At 41.9% G+C, this 21,439-nt stretch overlaps 1 protein-coding gene across 21 annotated transcripts in view; it reads left to right on the top strand.

The window, feature by feature from the left end:
- MAGI1 (membrane associated guanylate kinase, WW and PDZ domain containing 1) overlaps positions 1–21,439 on the top strand; it is a 711,509-nt gene that overhangs the window by 192,018 nt on the left and 498,052 nt on the right. The window lies entirely within an intron of this gene.

Below are 21,439 nucleotides of genomic sequence, written 5' to 3'. Positions count from 1 at the left end.
CTGTTTTATTTTATTTCCTCTTTCTTGTGGTTCCTCATATTGGTTTTAATTTTTACAACATCACTAGTGTGAAAATATGTTTAATAGGAATGTATATGTATAGACTATATCAGATTGTGTGCCGTCTTGGGGAGGGTGGTGGGGAAGAAGGGGGAGAAAAATTTTAAGCTCAAAAGCATTTGGAAGTGATTGTTGGTAAATCAAAATAAATCAATAAAAAAAGTTTTGCAATAAAGTTAAATCAAAACCTGGGTGGGTGGGTAGGGACAATATTTGGTAGGCTCAGTATCTTCTATTGCACTGACTTTTTTCCGCAAGAGACCAATTCAGAGGAGGAAAGAGGTTGCCCTCTCTAGCAATAATAAGACAGAACCACTAATTGGGTGTAGGTTGAGAGATGAGTAATGGATCCAACCTCTGTGAAAGGAAGAAGGGGGACAGAGTTATAACCAACAGATATATATCGGGAAAAAGTTGTAAAATAAGGTAAATAAAAGCTGACTCCTTGGCCTGGCATTGTTTCTGTGGTTTAGAGACCTAAGACTGAGGGCCCAGATGTCACAACACCCTGTGGAAGTTCATTCCCAAGAAGCATACTTTTTTCTTCTTCTGTGAAGTATTTATTATTGTTGTTATTAAATTGCATTGTTTGAGAAGTTGAAAAAAAATAAATATAGAGTCCAGTCAAGACAACTTTCTGATTCAAATATCTGATTATGATAAGCAATTCAAGGTGAAGAGCATCTCAGAATCACAGCTCTCCAGTGGCTTTCCTTTGGCCTTGTAGTTTTCTTATCCCTGGGTCATCATGTGAGACACCAAACTGGTATGAAGGCAGTACATGCATCAGGAGTCTTACTAGTGCCCATTTTTAGGTCAAAATTCTCTGTTTCTTGCTCCAACACATTGGTAATGTGTATTTCAAGAACTATACCACAGTCATGGTAGTGGTATAAGATTTTTATTCAGTCACAGGATTGAAAGTGCCATCTACCCTCCTGTCTTTTTTAGTTTAATTTTTCAGGAAATCCTGAAAAAAATTTAAAGAGACCCTTTCTTGAGTGACTTAACCTGGACTTTCTAAGAGCAGGGGGCATTTTTAGATAATGCTCTGGACTTAAACTCAGGAAGAGCTAATCTCCAAAGAATAGTTGAGGAACCTTAGATAGCCAGTACCACAAAACGTTTTGGTGATAGTAGAAAGAGTGTGTGTGGGGGGGGGTGGGGGGGGGGGGATGGGGTGGTAAGAGCGGCTGGGTGGTGCCATAGTACACAGAATACCAGGCCTATAGTCTGGAAGACTCATCTTCCTGAGTTCAAATCTGGCCTCAGACAGTTACTAGCTGTGTGACCCTGGGCTACAGGGCATTCTACTTAATACTGAACAAAAGTTATTTACTTCCTGTGTGACCTTGGTAAATTCACTTAGCCTCTCTTTGCTTCAGTTTTCTCATCTGGAAAAATGAAAGAGTTTGTTTTAGCTGCTTTCTGTGGACTCTTTCACCTCCAAATCTATGATGCTCTGATTTCTCTCTTCATTTGAGGTCTCCACTACAAACGCATTGTTTTCTTTCTTTCTTTCTTTCTTTCTTTCTTTCTTTCTTTCTTTCTTTCTTTCTTTCTTTCTTTCTTTCTTTCTTTCTTTCTTTCTTTCTTTCTTCTTTCTCTTCTCTCTCTCTCTCTCTCTCTCTCTCTCTCTCTCTCTCTCTCTCTCTCTCTCTCTCTCTCTCTCTCTCTCCCTCTCTCCCTCTCTCTCTCCCTCTCTCCCTCTCTCTCTCTCTCTCTCCCTCTCTCTCGTGACTTGCCCAGGATCACACAGCTGGTGAGTATTATGTGTCTGAGACCAGATTTGAACTCAGGTTCTCCTCACTCCAAGGTGGGAGTTCTATCCACTGCTCCAGCTAGCTATCCCTAAGCACTGTTCTTGAAGTTCTGTCACACAAGAACAGAGCTCATGGCTGATTCCACAGACACTCATTTGGGTTCTTATTTTGGCATGGAATAATACATCTTGGTTTTGTTTTGTGTGTGTGTGTATGTGTGTGTGTGTGTGTGTGTGTGTGTGTGTGTGTGTAAGTTAAATATTTTATTGAAACTTAAGATTGAATATTAATGTTGTTGTTCAGTTGTTTTAGTTCTGTCTAACTCTTCATGACTCCATTTGAGGTTTTCTTGGCAGAGATGCTAGAGTATTTTGCCATTTCCTTCTCCAGCTCATTTTACAGATGAAGAAACTGAGGCAAACAGGGTAAAGTGACTTTCCCAGGGTCACACAGCTAGTAAGTGTCTGAGGCTGGATTTGAACTCGGGAAGGTGAGTCTTCCTAATTTCAAGCCCAATACTCAACCAACCAAGTTTAGTATCTGTTTACTTTTATATTGACTAATTTTTCCATGTGAAATATCCTACCCCCTTTTCGGTTGTTCTTGCTAAATCCCCAACAGAATTCTTTAATTTTTTTCACCAATTTTTCTCATTCATTTTTTCTCTCTTAAGGTCCATCTCACACACTTACCAGCTGTGTGTGACTCTGAGGAAGTCACTTAACTTCTCCTTGCCTCAGTTTCCTCATCTGTAAAACAAGAGGGTTGGGTTCCGTGATTTCTAAGGTGCTTTGAGCTCAAATGCTTTGATCACATCAGCCTCGTTAGCATGTGCACCCTTTCTTCAGGTTCTGACTTTTCTGCTTTGCCTTTTGAGCACTGAGCCTTTTCGTAGCATCGTGACCCCCTTTTAAAAATAGGTAAAAACTGAGGTGCAGCCTCTAATTTCGGAATTCCAGCAGACTTTACCATGATTTTTTTTTTTTAATCACCTGATGACAAGGTGCCCTTGTCAATCTCTGTGTAAGGATCTGTGTAGGAGGAAGAGAATGTCAGACTGTACCTGGTTTGGTCTAAATTAGATTAGGCATCTGAGTTCATCAGCTCTCTGCACTGGTGCATCCTTTCCATAATAGGACCCGGAATGCTAATCGTGATGCCATCTGTCATCAAGCCTTAAATTCTGCCACTTAGAAGCAAATGTTTTGAAGTGAGAGGGAAAAGTTGGGAGTTGAGAAAGCTGTGAAATAGTACTTGTATACACTGTGAGCTTGGGCATTGAGCTCCTCCCTAGGCCAGCCCACAGCTCTCGAGTGGCCTTCCTTTGGCCTTGTAGTTTTCTTATCCCTGGGTCATCATGCGAGGCACCAAACTGGTATGAAGGCAGTGCATGCATCAGGAGTCTTACTAGGGCGCATTTTTAGGTCAAAATTCTCTTTTTCTTGCTCTAACACATGGGTAATGTATATTTCAAGGACTATACCACAGTCATGGTAGTAGCATAAGATTTTTATTCAGTCACAGGACTGACAGTGCCATCTACCCTCCTGTCTTTTTCAGTTTAATTTTTCAGGAAATCCTGAAAAAATTTAAAAAGACCCTTTCTTGAGTGACTTCACCTGGACTTTCTAAGAGCAGGGGGCATTTTTAGATAATGCTTTAGACTTGAAGTCAGGAAAAGCTGAGTTCACATCTTGCCTCTGACTCTTTCTAGAAGTCTGACTGTGTGCAAGCCACTTAATCTTCTTCAGACTCAGTTTCCTGAGTCAAGTCAACAAGCATTTATAAAGATTTACTATGTATATGCCAGGCACTGTTCCAAGCACTGGAAATCCAAATACAAACAAAAGGACCCTATGCTCAGGGAGATTTCTCTGTAAGATGAGCATTATTATTATTATTATTATTACTATTAATAAAATAATAAGCTTTTAATAATAATAATAAAACCCATCTTACAAAACGATCATGAGGATCAAATGAAATAAGATATGTAAGGTCCTTTGTAAATCTTTAATCACTATAAAATGTTGGAAATTGATATTATTCTCTGCACCCAAGTCTTTAATCCAGCAGCAAACATTTCTTTCTTTCTTTTTTTTTTTTTTTGGCTAGGCAATGGGGTTAAGTGACTTGCCCAGGGTCACACAGCTAGTAAGTGTTATGTGTCTGAAGCTGGTTTTGAACTCAGGTCCTTCTGAATCCAGGGCCGGTGCTCTATCCACTGCGCCACCTCGCTGCCCCCAAACATTTCTTAATCACCTACGTTCTGCTAGGTACTGCGGCTAAAAAGATGGCAATGAAACCTTTCCTGCCCTCAGGATGCTCATAGCGATTTCATCCCTAGGCATTCAGGAAGCCTGGCAAAGTAGAAAGTGTTGGACTTAGCATGAGGAGACCTCTCTTCTGGGTGTGTTTCCTGAAGGCTTTGGAACAGATGAGGCCCAGTTTCTGTTCCCAGGCTAACACTGTGTGGTTGGCCAATTGGGTTGAAGGCTGCATTCCTATTGGCCCAATGCTTCAGTTTAAGATGCAGGTAGAAAGCGCTGATGAACTTGATCTTCAGTATTAAAATTGTACGTTCAAAAAAAGGAACTTGAGGCCTTTTAATAAACTTACTACTTGTGTTTGTTACTGATGCTATTGATAACAGTTCACCTTTAGTTAGACCTTTACTCTAAGGTAGGTAGTGGAAATGTATTTTCCCCATTATTGAGGTGAGCCCCTGAGTCTGAGAGTCTGGCTTTCCTCATAGTCACCCAGTCCTGAGCAGGGTCTTGAGTACAAGTTTCTGACCCCCACGCAATTGGGGTGACCCCCCATTATAGACAGTGCTTCTCAGAGATCTTCTTTCCTACAGTGCCTTGCATACATTAGGTGCTTAATATGTTTAATGGAATTTAATTGATAAGAAGGCTATTTAATCCAGGAAAATTTAATTGGAGAAGAAATAATGCGAAAAGCAGAGGAATCATTTTTAACCCAGTCTAAAACCCTTGGCTTCAGAGTGTGGTGAGGGAAGACTCTAGTCACGCAGGTTGCTAACAACTTCACCTAGTTGTCTTTTTGCAACCCACAAGTTAATATTTTTCTCCTGAAGTCCAAGAATGTAGTTGGTTTTTCTCTAATAGTTCAAACTAACAGACATTTATTAATGTCCAACCATGTCCATTCAAAGGTCATCTGATTAGAGAGTCGTAGACCAAGAGCCAGAAGGATGGAGAAAACATTGTACTACACCTGGGATTACAGGAGTGTGTGTGTGTGTGTGTGTGTGTGTGTGTGTGTGTGTGTGTGTGTGTGTATGCGTGTGTGTGCATGTGCACATGCATGTGGGAGACAGAAAAGTAGAGGAGAGAAATGGAGAGAGAGCACACACATGTTCACATCTAAAACATGCACACATAAATAAATAGACAGCATACACTTTCAGGAAGGTGAGTGTCCCAAGCTCTGGGGGGGTCCTGAAAGGCCTGGTGTAGGAGGGGGGACCAGAGCTATCCTTTGAAGGAAGTAGGATTTCTACTGTTTTTAATCTATTTATTTATTTATTATGAGGCATCTGGGGTTTGGTGACTTGTCCAAAGTCATACAGCTAGTAAGCGTTATGTGTCTGAGGTCAGATTTGAACTCAAGCCCTCCTGACTCCAGGGCAGGTGTTCTATCCACTGCCACCTAGTAGGACTTCTAAGGATCTAACGTGAGGAGGGAGCCAGTCCAGGTATGGAGAATACAAGCTGGAGGTAGAGGGGTGGTGAAATATGGAGCTCCTGGAACAAGCTGGCCATTTGGACTGCAGTGTAGAGTGTCTGAAGGGGCATCATTGACAAACATCTGGAAAAACAAATTAGAGCCAGGTTTGGATGGAAGGCTTTAAATACCACACTTTGTATTTCATACTCTGAACAATAGGGAGCCCCTGCAATGATATGAAATGAATATGAGAATACAGAGTATTCCTCAAGCATGCATTTTCTCTTACTTTCGGTGTTAAGAGAAGTGAATGTTTATCCCTTTTGCAACTGGCTTGAAAAGAATGCTGAAAAAATCTTCACCCAAGACTGCCTTTAAAGAAAAAAAAAAGACCAGTGTCTTTCTCCTCTTGGCAAATAAATTCACCAGCTTTTCAATGAAAATTTGAAACCTTGAACTGCAGTGACATGAATGAAATTGGATACCCCACAAGTTGGGGGAGCCTTCCTAAGAAAACAGTCATTTTCTTATGTGGCCAACCATGCCTCCAAGTTACTTTCAATTTATTTTAATTACAGATTGCCTGTCAGCCTTTTGAAGTGTCTTATTATCATAAGTCGAACAGTAATGGGTCCACAGGGAGAAGAGTAAATGTCCTTCAGTGCTGAGGTAGTTTCACAGTCCATAGGAGGTCAATGGAAACATCTCCGTGGTACTTTGTAGAACACCACAGGTGGTACAAGAGATCCCTGGTTACTTTCAAATCCCCCACCTCTCCTTTCCTTCTTCCAGCTGTCTCCTTTTAATTTTGCTTTATTTCACGCCACATTCAATAAAACATGCATTTCTCAAGAGGAAGATAATTTTAAGGCTGGTCTGCCACATTGAATACTAATTTTTGTGCCCACCCCACCTTATTTGGGGACCTCTGATCTGGAGGAAGGGCTGGTATGAAATGGTACTCCTTTTATTTCTCTACAGGCTTTTATGATGACCAAGTTTGAGAGTGTATTGGGGATTCTGGCGGGGGGGTTTAGAGAGGAAAGGGATGCTGCTGCAAGCTGCATTCCCCTCCACTATTGAAAAATCCAGAAAAAAGTGGACAGGGTGAGATGCCAGATACTCCATCAACTGGCTTGGTGATTATTGGTGTAAAACTTCCAGATGTACCAAGGACCCAAGGGAACAAATATTTGAGTCCCTCTTATAGGCAGGGCTCAAAACCAAATATAATATGGCCCCTGGCTTCATGGAGTTTTATAATCTAGTAGAGGAAAGGGAAATGTTGTGCACCACTAATTAGGATGTGAGAGATGGCGTGCAGTAGGAGGCACATGCAGAGGACTGTGCTAGTTTTGAGAAAGAAAAGGTCACTTTCAGGATTTCTTGGATGGGGTACCCAGCCTGCCCAGCCCAGGTGTCTCTACCTCTCTCTGTGCCCTGCTTCTGTGAACTGGAAAGATCTCCAAACACTGCATCTCATTTTACAGATGAAGAAATGAAGGCCAGAGAAAAAAAGTAATTTGTTTCAAGTCAGATATTTAGTGTTAAAGCCAAGTCTGGACTTTTGAGCCTAGTCCTTTTACCATGGTACAGAGCCTGCCTTCACATAGTGTGGTCAGGAGAGGAGAGGAGAGGAGAGGAGAGGGGAGGGGAGGAGAGGAGAGGGGAGAGAGAGAGAGAGAGGGAGAGGAAGGGGGGTGGCATGAGGATGTTGTGCATGTGAATTGAGAAAACCTTTCCCCATTCTTAAGAAATCACAGATCTTTTGAAGCACAGAAATAGAGACATTGGAGTCCAATGACCAGGTATTATAATGTGGTGATTGTGTTAAATCAGATGGTGGTAAGCATTTATGGTGTGTCTGTGTTGTGCCTTGTACAGATAAATTATATTCCTGTATCAGTGACAGGCAGAGGCAGTGAAACTTTATGTATACTGAGCCTGCCTGGAAATCAGGAATGAATAAATGAATGAATGAATGGATTAAAAACATTTGAAGGACCTGGATTCCAATCTTGCCTTTGATATGGCCTGACGATTTTGTGACTGGTCATGCCTGTGTAGGTTCTCGGTGCCCCAGGAAACTCTCAAAGACTTTAAGTTGCGTAGAAAGTGATGGATGATATGCATTGGTAGAGGGAGTTTCCTCACCAGGAGCTCCTTATGACCCCTTCACAATTGCTCTCTCTCTGTCTTTCTTCTCTTCCTCCTTCCCTCCCTCCTTCTTCTTTCTCTGGTTCTCTCTTTTATTAGTGGGGAAATTTTCAATTTGTAAGAACAATAATGAGGCTATGATACTACTTCAGTTTGGGCTACAGGCATATGGATATTTTTGATGACTAACTAGCATTTATGATCTAGAGAGCAGCTGTTCATTTCTAGAAATTTCATTGAGTAGAGAAAAGTTAGTATGGGGACAGAATTTGTAAAGGTCCCCGTTACAGGATCTTGGTGATGGAATGGAGTTAGAGGCCACCATCGCAATCTGTACCCAAACAAAGACATCACTAGTAGATGTGTCCCACAAGTGGCCAACCAGCCTTTGCTTGGAGGTCACCAAAGACATGGAAATATCATCTCCCAAAGCAGCACGTACGCTCTTTTGACCATTCTAATTGTTAGGAAGTTGTTGTTACTGTTTGAATATCAAGCCTAGATTCACTTCTTTGCATTTCTCCCATTGTTTCTAATTCTGCCTTGTATGGCAATGCAGAACAAGTCTTAGCTGTCTTCTAGGCCCATCAAATACTTGAAGTCAACCATCTTGGGATCTTCTCACGGCATAATCTGGAGGCCCTTCACCATCCTCATTCCTTCCAGCTTCTCAGTCTCCTTCCTAAAATATGGCACTCATAACCAGAAACAATACTACAGATATAGTCTGGTCACCCATAGGGAATACAACAAATATTAGTCTCTGAAGTAGCTTCTGTCAGTCTCAAAAGTGTGTTCAAAGCTCTAGCTGGAAGACTTTTGCACATGCAGATGAGAGCTTGAGCTAGGCCAGGTGGAGCCAGTATTTCTTAAGAGGGCAGAGCATGAGAGCTCCATCCATGTCATGAATTTCCGTCCTGACCGATGTTAACAATTTGGGGTTTTGTAGGCATTCAGTCATCTGCCTTAGATTTCATGTTGCCATCGACATTGGACTTGCTGAGCTTTCAGTCCCCACATGGAAGAATCTGTCTCTGATTTGTGATTTGACATGCTGCACTTGCTTAGCTGATAGGATTTTTGTACTTATCATAAACAAAAATAAAAATGCCTCGAGTGATCAGCTGGCAACTTTTTATATAATCATCTCATTTGGTAGCAACGTTCAGAAAAAAAAAGGGAGGTCAAACCTCAGAGTTCTAAAAAGAAGGCCAAGATATAATGTTTTAAAAGTCAGAATGCTCAGAATATGCTTAGGTCCCCTCTTTCCCCCTACCCATGAAACTACTTAACAACTCACTTTTTATTTAAAAATTTTGATGGATTTTTTTTCTTATCTTTTATGCTGCAGTCATATCTGGCTATAATTCTCCCCGTCAGACAGAATATATAAACTTATGCACCCAGAGTCCCTACTTTTAAGAAGGCAGAATTATGTTTTATAATTTTTAATTTCTTGGACCAAGATTAATCTGAACTCTTACCTTTTGTCATCCTTTTCATGGCTATCCGCCATTGTGTGTATTGTTCCCCTGGTTCTCCTTTCTTCACCCAGATTGGCTTCATAGAGGTTTGTCTAAAGTTTTCTATATTCCCTATTTTCATTATTTCTTGGAGCACAATGATATTTAATTATCTTCCTAGACCAGAATTTGGTTGGCTATTCACTATTTCATGGGGACCCATTCTGTTTCCAGTTCTCTGCCACCAAAAAAGTACTAACAAAGATTTTGTTGTATATGGGGTTTTCTTTCTGTTTTTGACCTTAAGTATATACCTAGTGGTGGGAGAGCTGGACCAAAGATCACAAACAGTTTATTCACCTTTCCCTTTTCATAATTCCTAGTTGTTTTCCAGAATGCCTCCCATTTTTCAGCCATGTCCGACTCCTCTGTGACCCCAGTTTTCTTGGCAAAGATTCTTGAGTGGTTCGCCATTTGTTCTCCAACTCACTGTACAGATGAGGAAACTGAGGCAAACAGGGTTAAATGACTTGTCAAGGGTCTGAGGTGGAATTTGAACTCAGATCCTCCTGACTTCAGGTCCAGTGCCCTATCCACTGAGCCACTTAGCTGCCCATAGTCATTTCAACACAGAGATGATATCTATCTTTTACCATCTTTGCCAGTTTAATAGGTATAACTGGAAGCTCAGAGTTGTTTTAATATGCATTTTTTTTGTCATTAGTAATTTAGTACATTTAAAAAATCTGATTCTTGTTTATTTACCAACAATTTCTTTTGAAAACTGTTCATCTTTTGTCCACTTATCTGTTGTAGGAATAATTCTTGGTCGTATAAAGGGCTTAAATGACTTTGAAATCTGTTCCAGCTCTAAATCTACAACTTGGTGACCTCAGACCAAGTAGAATGAGGGGTGGTGGAGAGTCTGTTGGGATTCATTGTGCATCTGTTAGGACCAACCTGTACTCACCTGCATGAGCCTTCTTTAGACATCTCAGTAAGCCTTTAGAAAAGCAAAGTTACATATAACTGTTTGTTTCAACCAACATATGGAAGAGATTACCTGGGGCTGAATTAATAAAATCTACCAAGTTTCTTCTTCCTTCACTGCGTGTGTGTGTGTGTGTGTGTGTGTGTGTGTGTGTGTGTGTCCACAAGTGCCTACACATCAATTTGGACAGCTCCCACGGTGAGGAATCTTGGGGTTCTAGGCTTGGCAGTGTTACCATTACTTAATGGAAGTACCTACATGTCAATTTGGACAGTTCCAAGGATGAGGAATCTTGGGGTTCTGAGCTTAGTGGTATTATTACTTGATGGAACTGGTCTTTATGTCAGGGGAAAGCCTATTATCTTTGCCTGGTGCTTCTACAATGCTGACTTTTCGCTCTTGTAACCACCTAGGTAATTGAACAAGCAATTCTGATGGTTGTTACCAATGAGCCATTTTATTGAGTTAAAAAAAAATTAAATGCTATGAATATTCAAGAAGGATATTGAAAACAAAAATACTACCTATATAATAATAGTTAACATTTATGTTTTACATAAATATTATCTCAATATATTATTTCATTGGATCATGGAACTAGGATGTAGGTGCCGTTATTATCCCCATTTCATGGCTGAAGAAACTGAGGCTGAGAAGGATTAAATGGCTTTTCCAGGGGCACAGAGCCAGTAAGTGTCTGAGTAAGGATTCAAACTTAAGTCATTCTGATACCCAATCCAATACTCCAGCTACTACTCTATCTAGCTGTATCAACAAATTAGAAAGAGAGTGGGTGACCGTTGATTGGGGTGTGGCTGAACAATTTGTGTGGCATTCATAGAATGGAATATTTTCCTGCTGCAATAACTGATGCCATGTATGGGAGGATTTGTATGAAGAGATGCTGAGTAAAGAAAGCAGAATCACCAGGCCACTGGATACAGTGACCTCCGTAAGAGAAATGAGAGCACTGAGAAGTAGCTAATTCAGTTCTTTTTGTCTGTCACTTTGAATTCACTTTATACATATTTTATATTTACTTAGCTTTATGCAGAGGTAGCTAAAGCATTAATTAAGCACCTACTGTATGCCAGACACTGTGCTAATAGGGATGCAAATACAAGTAGGCAAGATAGTGCCTGCCCTCAAGGAATTTGAATTCTAGTATAGGGGGACACAAAAGAATGTTGGGAGAAAGGGAGGGACCCAGGGAGTCCATTTCCTGTTGGGAGGGAGATGAGAATGATGGCAGAAGCGTAGGCAGCATGGTGAAGAGATGGCCAGGAAGGGGCATGGGACCTGGTAAAATAAAGAGAAATCCCACCTCTGAGAGCCATCACTTACCTCCAGTCAAAATAGGTTTCTTGATAATAGAGATTATTTCATTTTTCACTTTTATCACCAGTTTCTAGTGCAGTACCAGTAGCATAATTGAATATGCTTAATGCATGCTTATGGAATGAATGAAAGATAAATAACAATGAGCAATCTTATTATTGGAGGGCTGATGAGGAAATAAACCTTCCAAAGGAGAAGAGTGGGGGACTATGGATGTGGAAGGTGGCATCCATAGGGTTTCTTTTTTTGGGGGGGAGGTTCTGTTGTTGGGCTTTGCCTAAATGTTTTCCTTTGTTATTAGGATGGGTTTGATGCCAGGCTTGGGGTGGTGGAAAGGTGGGGGGATGGAGTGTGAAGAGAAAATGACTTTATCCCAATATAAAAGCCAAGAGGCAACAATAAAACTTTAAAACAGGTTGCCTTCCTGCAATGTTTGGTCACACCCCTGCTCTGTTTTGTTAAGTGGCCACACAGATCCCTAATGATACCCTCCCAATTCCACAAGGCTGGGCAGGGCCTCTGGAGAAGGGTGGGTGAGTAAAGAAGGGCAGGGAGTTGGATGGGCAGGTTGGAATGGGTGAATGAGGCTGTGGTTGGCCTCTAATTGGTAGGTGATCTTCTAGCCTGAAAGAGGTCAAGAGCGATAGGAGTTTGCTTGTCTGGTAAGCAGATTGCTATTTAATTTGAGAAGGGAGAGGGGAGTTTAAAAGAGAGCCAGGCTAGAAGGAAAGAATTGGAAGGGTCCGTTGCCAACCCACTGCCTTATATTTCATGCCCATGTGGAGAATGGAACTGGGGGTGGGGCGGGGGAAGAAAGAAAGAAAGAAATAGTCATTCTTTATATCTTTGCCTCTGGGAAGCCTGTTGGCTCTCTGGTCCTCTGGGAAGGCAGGAAGTAGTTATACAGAAGCATTCTGCCAGGACCCGAATATTTCTTCCAGTGGGAAATAATTTCAGGTAAAATCTAAGCTTTGCTATACCAGAGCCTGGGATGTGACAAGTGTGAATTTATCTAATGATTAAGTAAGTGATTTCCCCCTGTTTTTCTCAGTTTATTAGACCAGAACGTTAGCAAAATGGAGACATTGTCATCCTTTAAGGTACATTAAAAATACCAAAGCATCCTCTCCAAACTCGATTGCATAACTTGCTCTTCAGGAAACAACAGTTCCATAATTCATAGTGTTGTGAATTGTTTTGATGTCAGAAGAATGAGACTCTAATTTGGCTGAGGCAAAATAGCATGGGGGGAAAAACCACAGCAGGAAACTCCTACCTAGTGGAATAAAAATGAATATACTTGGCCTATCGATATTTGAATACTTTAGGACTGAAACTGACTCCTTGTAAAATATCAGCTCTCAAGTCCAGGAACAAGTGGGACCTGATGGGTCAGTTTCCTATTGGGCCTTGAGCCAGTTTTGAAGGACAGCTGAAATTACTCAGTCGCTGAGACTGCTGATTCCCTCACAATCTGGGATCACATAATAAATGATCAAATTCCCGGCCTGGGTGCCAGCGTACATAGCCCCACAGTCAGCACAGTGTGTGAACACCTGCGTCGGTTCCTGGCTAAGCTGGTGGAGGAGAGAGGGATGGAGACAGAGAGAGATGGAATATGGCTGGAGTGTGGGAGCCAGTGTAGAATATGGCTACCCTGAGGATGCAGGGAGATGAAAGACCTGGCCTATGATCATTACAAGTGTGGTCCCATCAGTTAGTCTATCAAAAAATGTTTAATGTGACCAGGCATTAAGTTGAATAAACATTATGGGAAAAAAGAACAATATACGGAATGTCTCTTATCTCTCTCCCTTCCCCTTCCCGCTTTCCCCATGCTTAGCTGACAAAGCATTTGACTGTGTGTGTCCCCCCTGCACCTGGCTTAGCTCCTTGCATTCAGCAGGAATTGAATGAATCTTTGTTGAATTGAATCACATTGAACTGATAGTATCCCTGCATTATCCTATTGGTAGGGGAGTGATACTGACATTATGAGTGTAGCAGTTTTAAAGACAGAAAGAGTTTGTGTTTGAATTTTGCCTTGTGTCTTAAAACAGATGGGGGAGAGAGGGAGGTGATGAGTCAGGGAGGAACTAAGCGTGTCCATGATGTGGAGAAAACACAGCAAATCCTAGATAAAGATGGTGCAATGGACGAGACAGGATGGTAGCTGTGGAAAACATCCTAAACCCAGGTTCAAATCCTAGCTCTGGCACTTGCTACCTATAATGACCTGGCAGACCACGACATGGCAAGGTGTAGTGGATACAGTGCTGGATTGGGAATCAGATTGGGCCTCATATACTTACTCACTGTGTGACTCTCATCTAGTCATTGAACTTCTCTGGGCTTCTGTTTCCTTATCTATTAAAATGAGGAGGTTGGATTTGACCTCTAGGGTGGCTTCCAGCTCTGAATCTGTGATCCTAGGTCCTCAGTTTCCTCATCTGTAAAATGAGGAGGGTGAGACATGAAGATCTCTGAAGTTCATTTCAGTCCTATAGCTATAGCTCTGGGATCCTAGGTGCTTTGAGTTGTTTGTAGTAGCTATGGATGGTCTTCAGCCTTCCATACTCCCACCCTCCCACTTTGGGCTAATGGTATGCATCCATTGTAAAACAGCTGACTGCACTTAGTTGTGGAGCCTGAGGCTGTGTGAGTGATGCTGGTGAAGGATTTTCCGGGGAGATGTGCCAGGTTTATTCTTTAGCGGAAAACAAATCCCGTTGAGACTCTGAAATGATGTCTTTTAAGATTTTTAAATAGCAGCACTAGCTTAGTCTCACCTGTTTGGGCATATTTCATATAAAGGGAATCAGGAGATCTTGGTACTAGTCCCCATTTCGTTGCTGGTTGACTGTGTGACTTGACAGATGGCTTAACATTTCTGAGCCCAAGGTGATTTCCTCATTTCCTCTATCTCTAAGTGCTGTGATTCTATAAAAAAAATCGCTTTTATTTTAAGAAGAAAAACTTGCGCGCCCCCCCCCCCCAAGTTTAGGGCATCAACTAGACAAAAACACTAGTAAATTCCTCAGTCATGCATTTATTAAGCACTTACTCTGTTCTAGGCAGCTAGATGGTGCAGTGGGTAGAGTGGGAGGCCTAGAGTCAAGAAGACTCACCTTCCTGAGTTCAAATCTGGCCTCAGACTCTTACTAGTTGTGTGATCTTGGACAAGTCACTTAACTCTGTTTGCCTCCATTTCCTCATTGGTGAAATGAGCTGGAGAAGGAAATGGCAAACCACTAGAGTCTCTTTGCCAAGAAAACCCCAATTGGGGTCACGGAGTTGGAAATGACTGAAAAATGGCTAAATGACAACATAAATAAAAAGAAACAAAAAGGAAAGCAGAAATGTGGTCTTTGATACGAAGAGCTCCCATTATGGAGGCAGTGGAAGTACATAGATCTAATCAGAGAGTAGATAGAAGATGATTTCAGAGGGATATGCCCCGGGGAGAGGAGACTCACTGGGCCAGGCCTCCTGAAGAAGGTGGGATTTGAGATGAACCTTGAAGGGAGCCGGAGAAGCCAGGTGCCCGAGAGGAGAGGGGAGGGCATTCTGGGCATGAGCCATAGTCAGTACCAAGGTGCAGAGTCAGGAGATGGAATCTCCAATGTGATTGATAGGGAGCCATTGACCTCAAGGAGCTCACATTCTAATAAGTCCCATGAGCAAGAAGTCACATGCCAATAACTAGGTACATACTAGATATATGCAGTGTAAATAGCAGACAGTGGGAGGGCCCTAGCAGTTGGTGTGGTGGGGAGAGGGAGGAAGGGAAAGATCACCTAGAGGCTCTCTCTAGATAGTTTGAACGTAGAAATAAAGCAGAGTTTGCCCCAATGGAAAAGCATCCTAAATTGAAATCAATTTGTATTTTAAAATTTTATGTGAGATCTTTTATCTTGGTAAGTTGAATGATATTAAACTATGACAGAAGGCAGCCTGCTCCCCCAGGGTTAACATCTGGATTTGTTCCATGCTTATTTTTAGTAAAGGCAATGATGACAGCCGGCCCAGGGCAGCAGGAGGGCTGCCTCAGTGGTTGGCCTGTTGCTCAGTCCAGTGCTGAAAGATGTGGGAGGATGGGACTCTGGGAGATTTAGGACAGACTTTCTCAGCCAGCCCCTGGAGGGCTTATTTGGAAGTGTTCTCTAACTCTAAAAGCAGTAGTTTTCTGGGACATTTTGGCTGTGGAAGCTGCCACATAGACCCTGGGATGGATGGCCTGGGATGCAGACACATGTTGCCTTAGAAATTACATCTGCCTGCTCATGATTGGCATGAGGAGGCTGCTCCCAGACATGACACATGTTTTATCGGAGCTGCAAACACTACTCTGTGTGTAGGCTGAGAGAACAGAAACCTACTTTCAGAAGGAGGAACCTGGCTCTTTACCTGTTCTCTGATTTGCCTCAGGTAACGGTAGTAGAAATCGTGATGAGAGACAGTCTAGTTTAGCAGACTGAGCACCAGCCTTGCAGTGAGGAAGCTGTTGTCTCAGGTCCTGACATGACTGCCCCCATCACCCTGGGCAAGGGCCCGGGGCAGCTTTCTGAATGCATAAATTATCCGGCAGGTACCCATCGGCATGGACGGCGATGGGAGTTCCCTATACCAATGAAATCATAAGTCTAAATCACAAGTTTTTTGTTTTAAACAAAAAGAAGTCTTGGAAAACCTCTCTCTAAATGTGACAAGTTAAAGTCTCTGTCGGGAAAATGGCATTGGTACGCAGATGCTTAACCTCACCATGCTTGTTACACGTGGCAGGGCAGAAGCCACATTGTCACAGAGAGAAAATGGGGGGCCATAGGTGGAATTGGTTGTCTTGGAAGGAAGCGAGTTCCCATGACTTGTGTGACACGTTTACTGTTTCATACATTAACAGTAAAATATAATTACAGCCTGGACAGCCTTGGGGGTCCTCAAGCAGAGGATAGTCAACCACTTGTTGATCGAGTTTATGTAGAATTTAGGACTAAAAGGACTAGAAGAGACCTTAGCAGACATTTCATCTGGTCCCCTCAATTTCCAGATGAGGAAACTGAGGCATAGAGAGGGAAGTGCCTGGCCTGAGGTCAGGCTAGTCCTAAGTAGCAGAGCTGACATTCAGTCCTAAGTCCCTTAACTTCTTGTTCCCTTCCTACTGCTCTGTCTTGTAGTAAGGAGTCTTTTTCAGGTGTGGTCTGGACTAGATGACCCCTGAGGACCCTCTCAACCCTGCAGTTTTACGATGCTGTGATTCTGTGAGACAAAGGCTGATTGTGTCCTCACTGGCGCCAGCCAGCCCTCGTACCCCTGATCCCTCTCTGCCCCTTTCGCTACCATCCATTCCCTGTCTGCCCATTCTCTGTCCCTGAGCAGAGAAGAAACTCCCACAGCTTTGAAAACAGTGACCTCTCCATTCACATGCTTGTGCCTCTGAATAGCAGGAGCAGCTCAGGTGAGCAGCGATACCTCTTCCCTTTATGCCCTTGGCAAAGCACTTTTCTTTTTATAAATCCTTTACTTCCTTCTGAAACCATCTAGTCACCCTTCTATCTCCCGCTGTATTAGTACTGGAAGGCAGCCGTTCAATTTCTTGTTAAGTCTTCCCTTCTCCAGAGTAAATTAACCAGGTCACTGTCTTCATTGTCCCCAAATGGATGGCCTCTGGTCTATCACTCACCCTTCCTTAAATGTGACAACGCAGGACTGAGCTGGTGCTCCAAATATGGCCTGACTAGGGCTGAGGACAGTGGGGACCATTGCTTGCCTCCCTGGGCCTGACCATTCTCTCTGCAGGACCCTGGAGGTGCAAAGACAGAGCAGCACATGCTTCTCTTTATCCTTGGGTTAAATATAGAAATAAATGAATGCACAAATGCATGAATGAATAAACAAATAAACATTATATATGTGCATGTTTAATATAAATAGTATATACATATATACATATGTAAAATATGCACACACATACATACAAATATACCTTTATAATTATATTTGAATTGAACATTACTATATGTGTCATGTATGTATATATATGTGTGTGTGTATATGTAGATATAGATAGCTATAGAGAGAGAGGTAGTTTCTAACAGTTGTACTATATAAAAAGGAAGGCTTAAGATTGTAGGTGCTGAGCTTTCCAAGTTTCAAATTTTTTCAGACTACTTTGAGGAATGCAAAGGTAAAAATGTGGATTTAATAATAAGAAAAACCATACCTGTTTTTGGAGCAGTCTTGGGATTTCATCAGTATTGGGATGTTCCCAGGGAAGAAATCACGTCTGCTAGTGCAGACAGGCACTTTCTCGGCAACTTATAGTCCTAGAGAATTTCCAGGAGACTCTGAGAATTTTTAAGTGACTTGCCCAGGGTAACACTGCTCAGTCTGCATCAGATGAGACTTGAACCTGGAGCTTGCTGACGTGAGGCCAGTTCTCTATAACTAATGTTTTAAGGTTTCCTTAATATTTGCAAAGTGATGCGTGGGCATTATCTAGTTTGATTCTGATGACCACTCCATGAGGTATACGTTTCAGGTATTATTTAATATCCATTTTAAGATGAGGAGACTGAGGTTCAGAAAGATAATACTAGGGTAACAAAGCCAGTAGGCCTCAGAGGCAGATTTTGAACCCAGGTCTTCCTAATGCTTAATTTTCATTCTATCCCCAACACATGAGGAGCCATGGGAGGGATTGCTGCAGTCTAAACCAAAACTTTCTTCAAACTACAACGCAGTCTCTGGTTTTTACCCATCAATCAATCCATCCATCCACACATTTTTAGGAAGCAGCTACTTTGTGCCGGCCTTTCTGTTCAGTGCTGGGGATCTAAGTAGAACGGGGGAACAGCCCTTGTCCCCAGGTAGGCACATTTGCCTGCCTGTGTGGGAACTGGGATGTGTGTAACCATTTTCTCACTTGGGTAGCATCATTGCTCTTTAATGACTTAGCAGTGAAACTGAAGCATGTAAATATTAGGAAAATCAAGCAGCTGCAAATCTGTACATCTTTATTTTTCAAAGGGCAATTTTGAGGAATCTGCATTATATTGAGAATGAAAATGGTTTTTTGAAGTCTGAATTAAAAACAATAACATCTTCCAGCATCTCACTTATTTCGGAGATCCTGTTTTCAGGCCGCTGAATGACCAGCCGTAGGTTTTGTCCACCTGCCATAGAAAGCTCTGGCCATTATTTGGCAGGATGTGCCCACAAAGCTGCCTTAGCCTGCCTCCCGTTCATCTCCAATGTTTACTTGCCATCTGTCAATGGGACGTGATAGATGCTGTCTCGCCTGCCATCCTAAAACAGAGAGTTGAGCTTCCAAGCATGCTCTGCCATTTATCATTTTCATCCACCGAATAAAATGCAGAACTCAGATAAAGCAAGAGCAGACAGCTCTCTCTAAATCAGTGTCTCTGATTGCGTGCAGCTCTTGCTGGTTTATGTTGGGTTTTGTGGATGGGGGAGAGTGCACACGTCTGTCCATTTCTGCATTGCTTTAACACCCTGTTGAGGCCCAGGTACTCTGGGTGTTTCTTATGGTGACCCCTGATAGGCTGACTTGGGGTTATGTTTACCCAGAAACTTGGCGTGGTCCCTGGTAATCTCTGCTAGGCTGTTTGGCTCTCTTATCAGATTTAGGGAGCATCGACTTATTAAGCTGATGCTTGCTGGGTTTTTATTAATATCTGCCTGACAGAAGCAGGGTGGCCTCAATGAGGAACAGATGTGAGAATCCAATTATGATTAGAAAACATGAAGGTTTGGCTAGTTAAGGACTTTGAATCCCCTAACCATAAATTCTTTCCCCAGTGCCAACGTAGCATCTGCAAAGTCAGGATTGCTGTTACTGAAGGGAAGATTAGCCAGAAATGAAGGAGCATGTGAGTTGGGGATGTCATTTGCTCTTTTTCCCCATGGGTTGGACAATCTTCCAGTTGCCTGGTGTTGGGTCCTTTTGGAGCTAAGGAAATAGGACACAGAGGTACACATTGTCACACAGAAGTGGAACACCTTTGAGGATGAACATGTCCGAAATTCCAAACGTGAATGGTATGGCCGGATGTCTTTCTTTCCTGGGAAGGGAATATCTAGACCTTAATGGTGGGCATCTAGACGGCGCAATGGATAAAGCTCTGGGCTTGGAAGCAGGGAGGCTCATGTCTATGAGTTCAAATCCAGCCTCAGATTTTTACCACATGTGTGACCCTGGGAAAATCACTTAACCCTGTTTGCCTCCGTCTTCTCATCTGTAAAATGAGCTGCAGAAGGAAATCACAAACCACTTTAGTATCTTTGCCAGGAAAACCCCAAATAGGGTCATGAAAAGTCAAGCATGACTGAAACTACTGAACAACAGACTTTAAGGATAGAGGGGAAAAGCCATAAAAAAGGGGGAAATCTGGTAAAATGTGGGGTGAAGAAAGTTTTCCCAAAATGGTTTCCCCCAGGCAGGCTAATAACCCAATTCAAAAGACTTGTGCTATTTTTTTTTAACTTAACATTATAATATTGTGACCTATTATGGTAGTGTCAAAAGAATGGTGCTTATGACTAGGGGTAGGGAGATTGTCTTGCCCCTTCTATGTAGGATGAACAGTTTGCTTAGCCATCTAAATATATGACAAGTCCTTTGCTGTCTAGGGGTCTCAGTTTTCACATCTGTATAATGCCTAAATGATTTCTAAAGTCCCTTCCAGTTCTAAATCCCATGCCACTTTATCCTTCTTTCAGAATAAGTCAACGAGCATTTATTAAGCACCTGCTGTTTGTCAGGCACTGTGCTAAGCGCTGACAGATGAGAGGTAGTTGCATTGTTGGTAAATCCATTCATTATCTTGCCATTCATTCTTTACATTTTACCTACAAAGAGAAAGAACACTGGCTCAGGAGTCACGGAACCTAGGTTTGAATCTCTGTTTGGCTGTTTATTACTATGTGAACCCGGACCCTACTACTTTACTTCTCAGTTTCTTCAAATATTAGATGAGTGGATTGGACCCAAAGTCCCTTCCAGCCCTAAATCTGTGATCCCATGAAAGTGGTAATGGAAATCCCAAGGGGAAGGAGGCTAGCTTAGCTCTGGTGACTTTAATTCTTAGCGTAGCTGGGAAACTCATTTCAGATGGTCAGATAGTGATTCTTCATCACTAGAGGCTGGTGATTTTCATTTTTTTCAACTGGTCCTGAACAAAGAAATCAATGCTAATTTTCAAATATGGTACACAGAATGGATAGATTGAAGAACCTGGAATCGGCTAGACCTGAGTTCAAATCCTACCTCAGACACTGAATTAGCTGTGTGACCCTGGGTAGGTCGCTTAACCTTTTTTCACCTCCGTTTCCTTATTTATGAAATGGGGATAATAATAGGACTTATATACAGAGTTTTGTGAGGATTAAATGAGACAGTATATACAAAGCTCTTTTTAACCCTTAAAACACTATATAAGTGCTAGCTATTATTAATAAAAATCCTGTATTCTTATGCTATAAAATCATTATATTATAAATATTATATCATATACTTTTTATTAGAAAATATATTTTTATAAACATAATTGTGGTCACATAGTGCTTTCCTTCAGCGTAGTGCTGATAGCTTTGGTTTCGCTGAATATATCCACTGGCTGAGAAAAAAAGTAAGTTAACTCCTCTGGTTCTTTATTATTATTAATAATACTTCCATTCCTGCAAGTTAGGAAATTGACCGTTTGATTATTAGTAAGCAAAGTCATTCTCTTATAGTCCGAAAACCAGGATTCAGCCTCACCAAGTTACTTACCCTTCGCTACTTTCATTTCCTTACCTAGAAAATGAGGAATTTGGACTTGGTCAGGTCTTTTTTGTCCATGAGGTTTTTTTTTCCTGAATATTTTGATAATTATAATTCAGTAGGATTTGATTTCCTTTGCAATCCTGTGTACTTTGTTTTATACATTTCAGAACATTGTTCTGAGAAGTCCAGA

Source organism: Phascolarctos cinereus, unplaced genomic scaffold, assembly GCF_003287225.1.
Source record: "Phascolarctos cinereus isolate Bilbo 61053 unplaced genomic scaffold, phaCin_HiC Scaffold_4;HRSCAF=312, whole genome shotgun sequence".
NCBI lineage: Eukaryota > Metazoa > Chordata > Mammalia > Diprotodontia > Phascolarctidae > Phascolarctos > Phascolarctos cinereus.
Note: the sequence above shows the minus strand (reverse complement) of the source record. Positions and strands in the feature narration are given on the sequence as shown.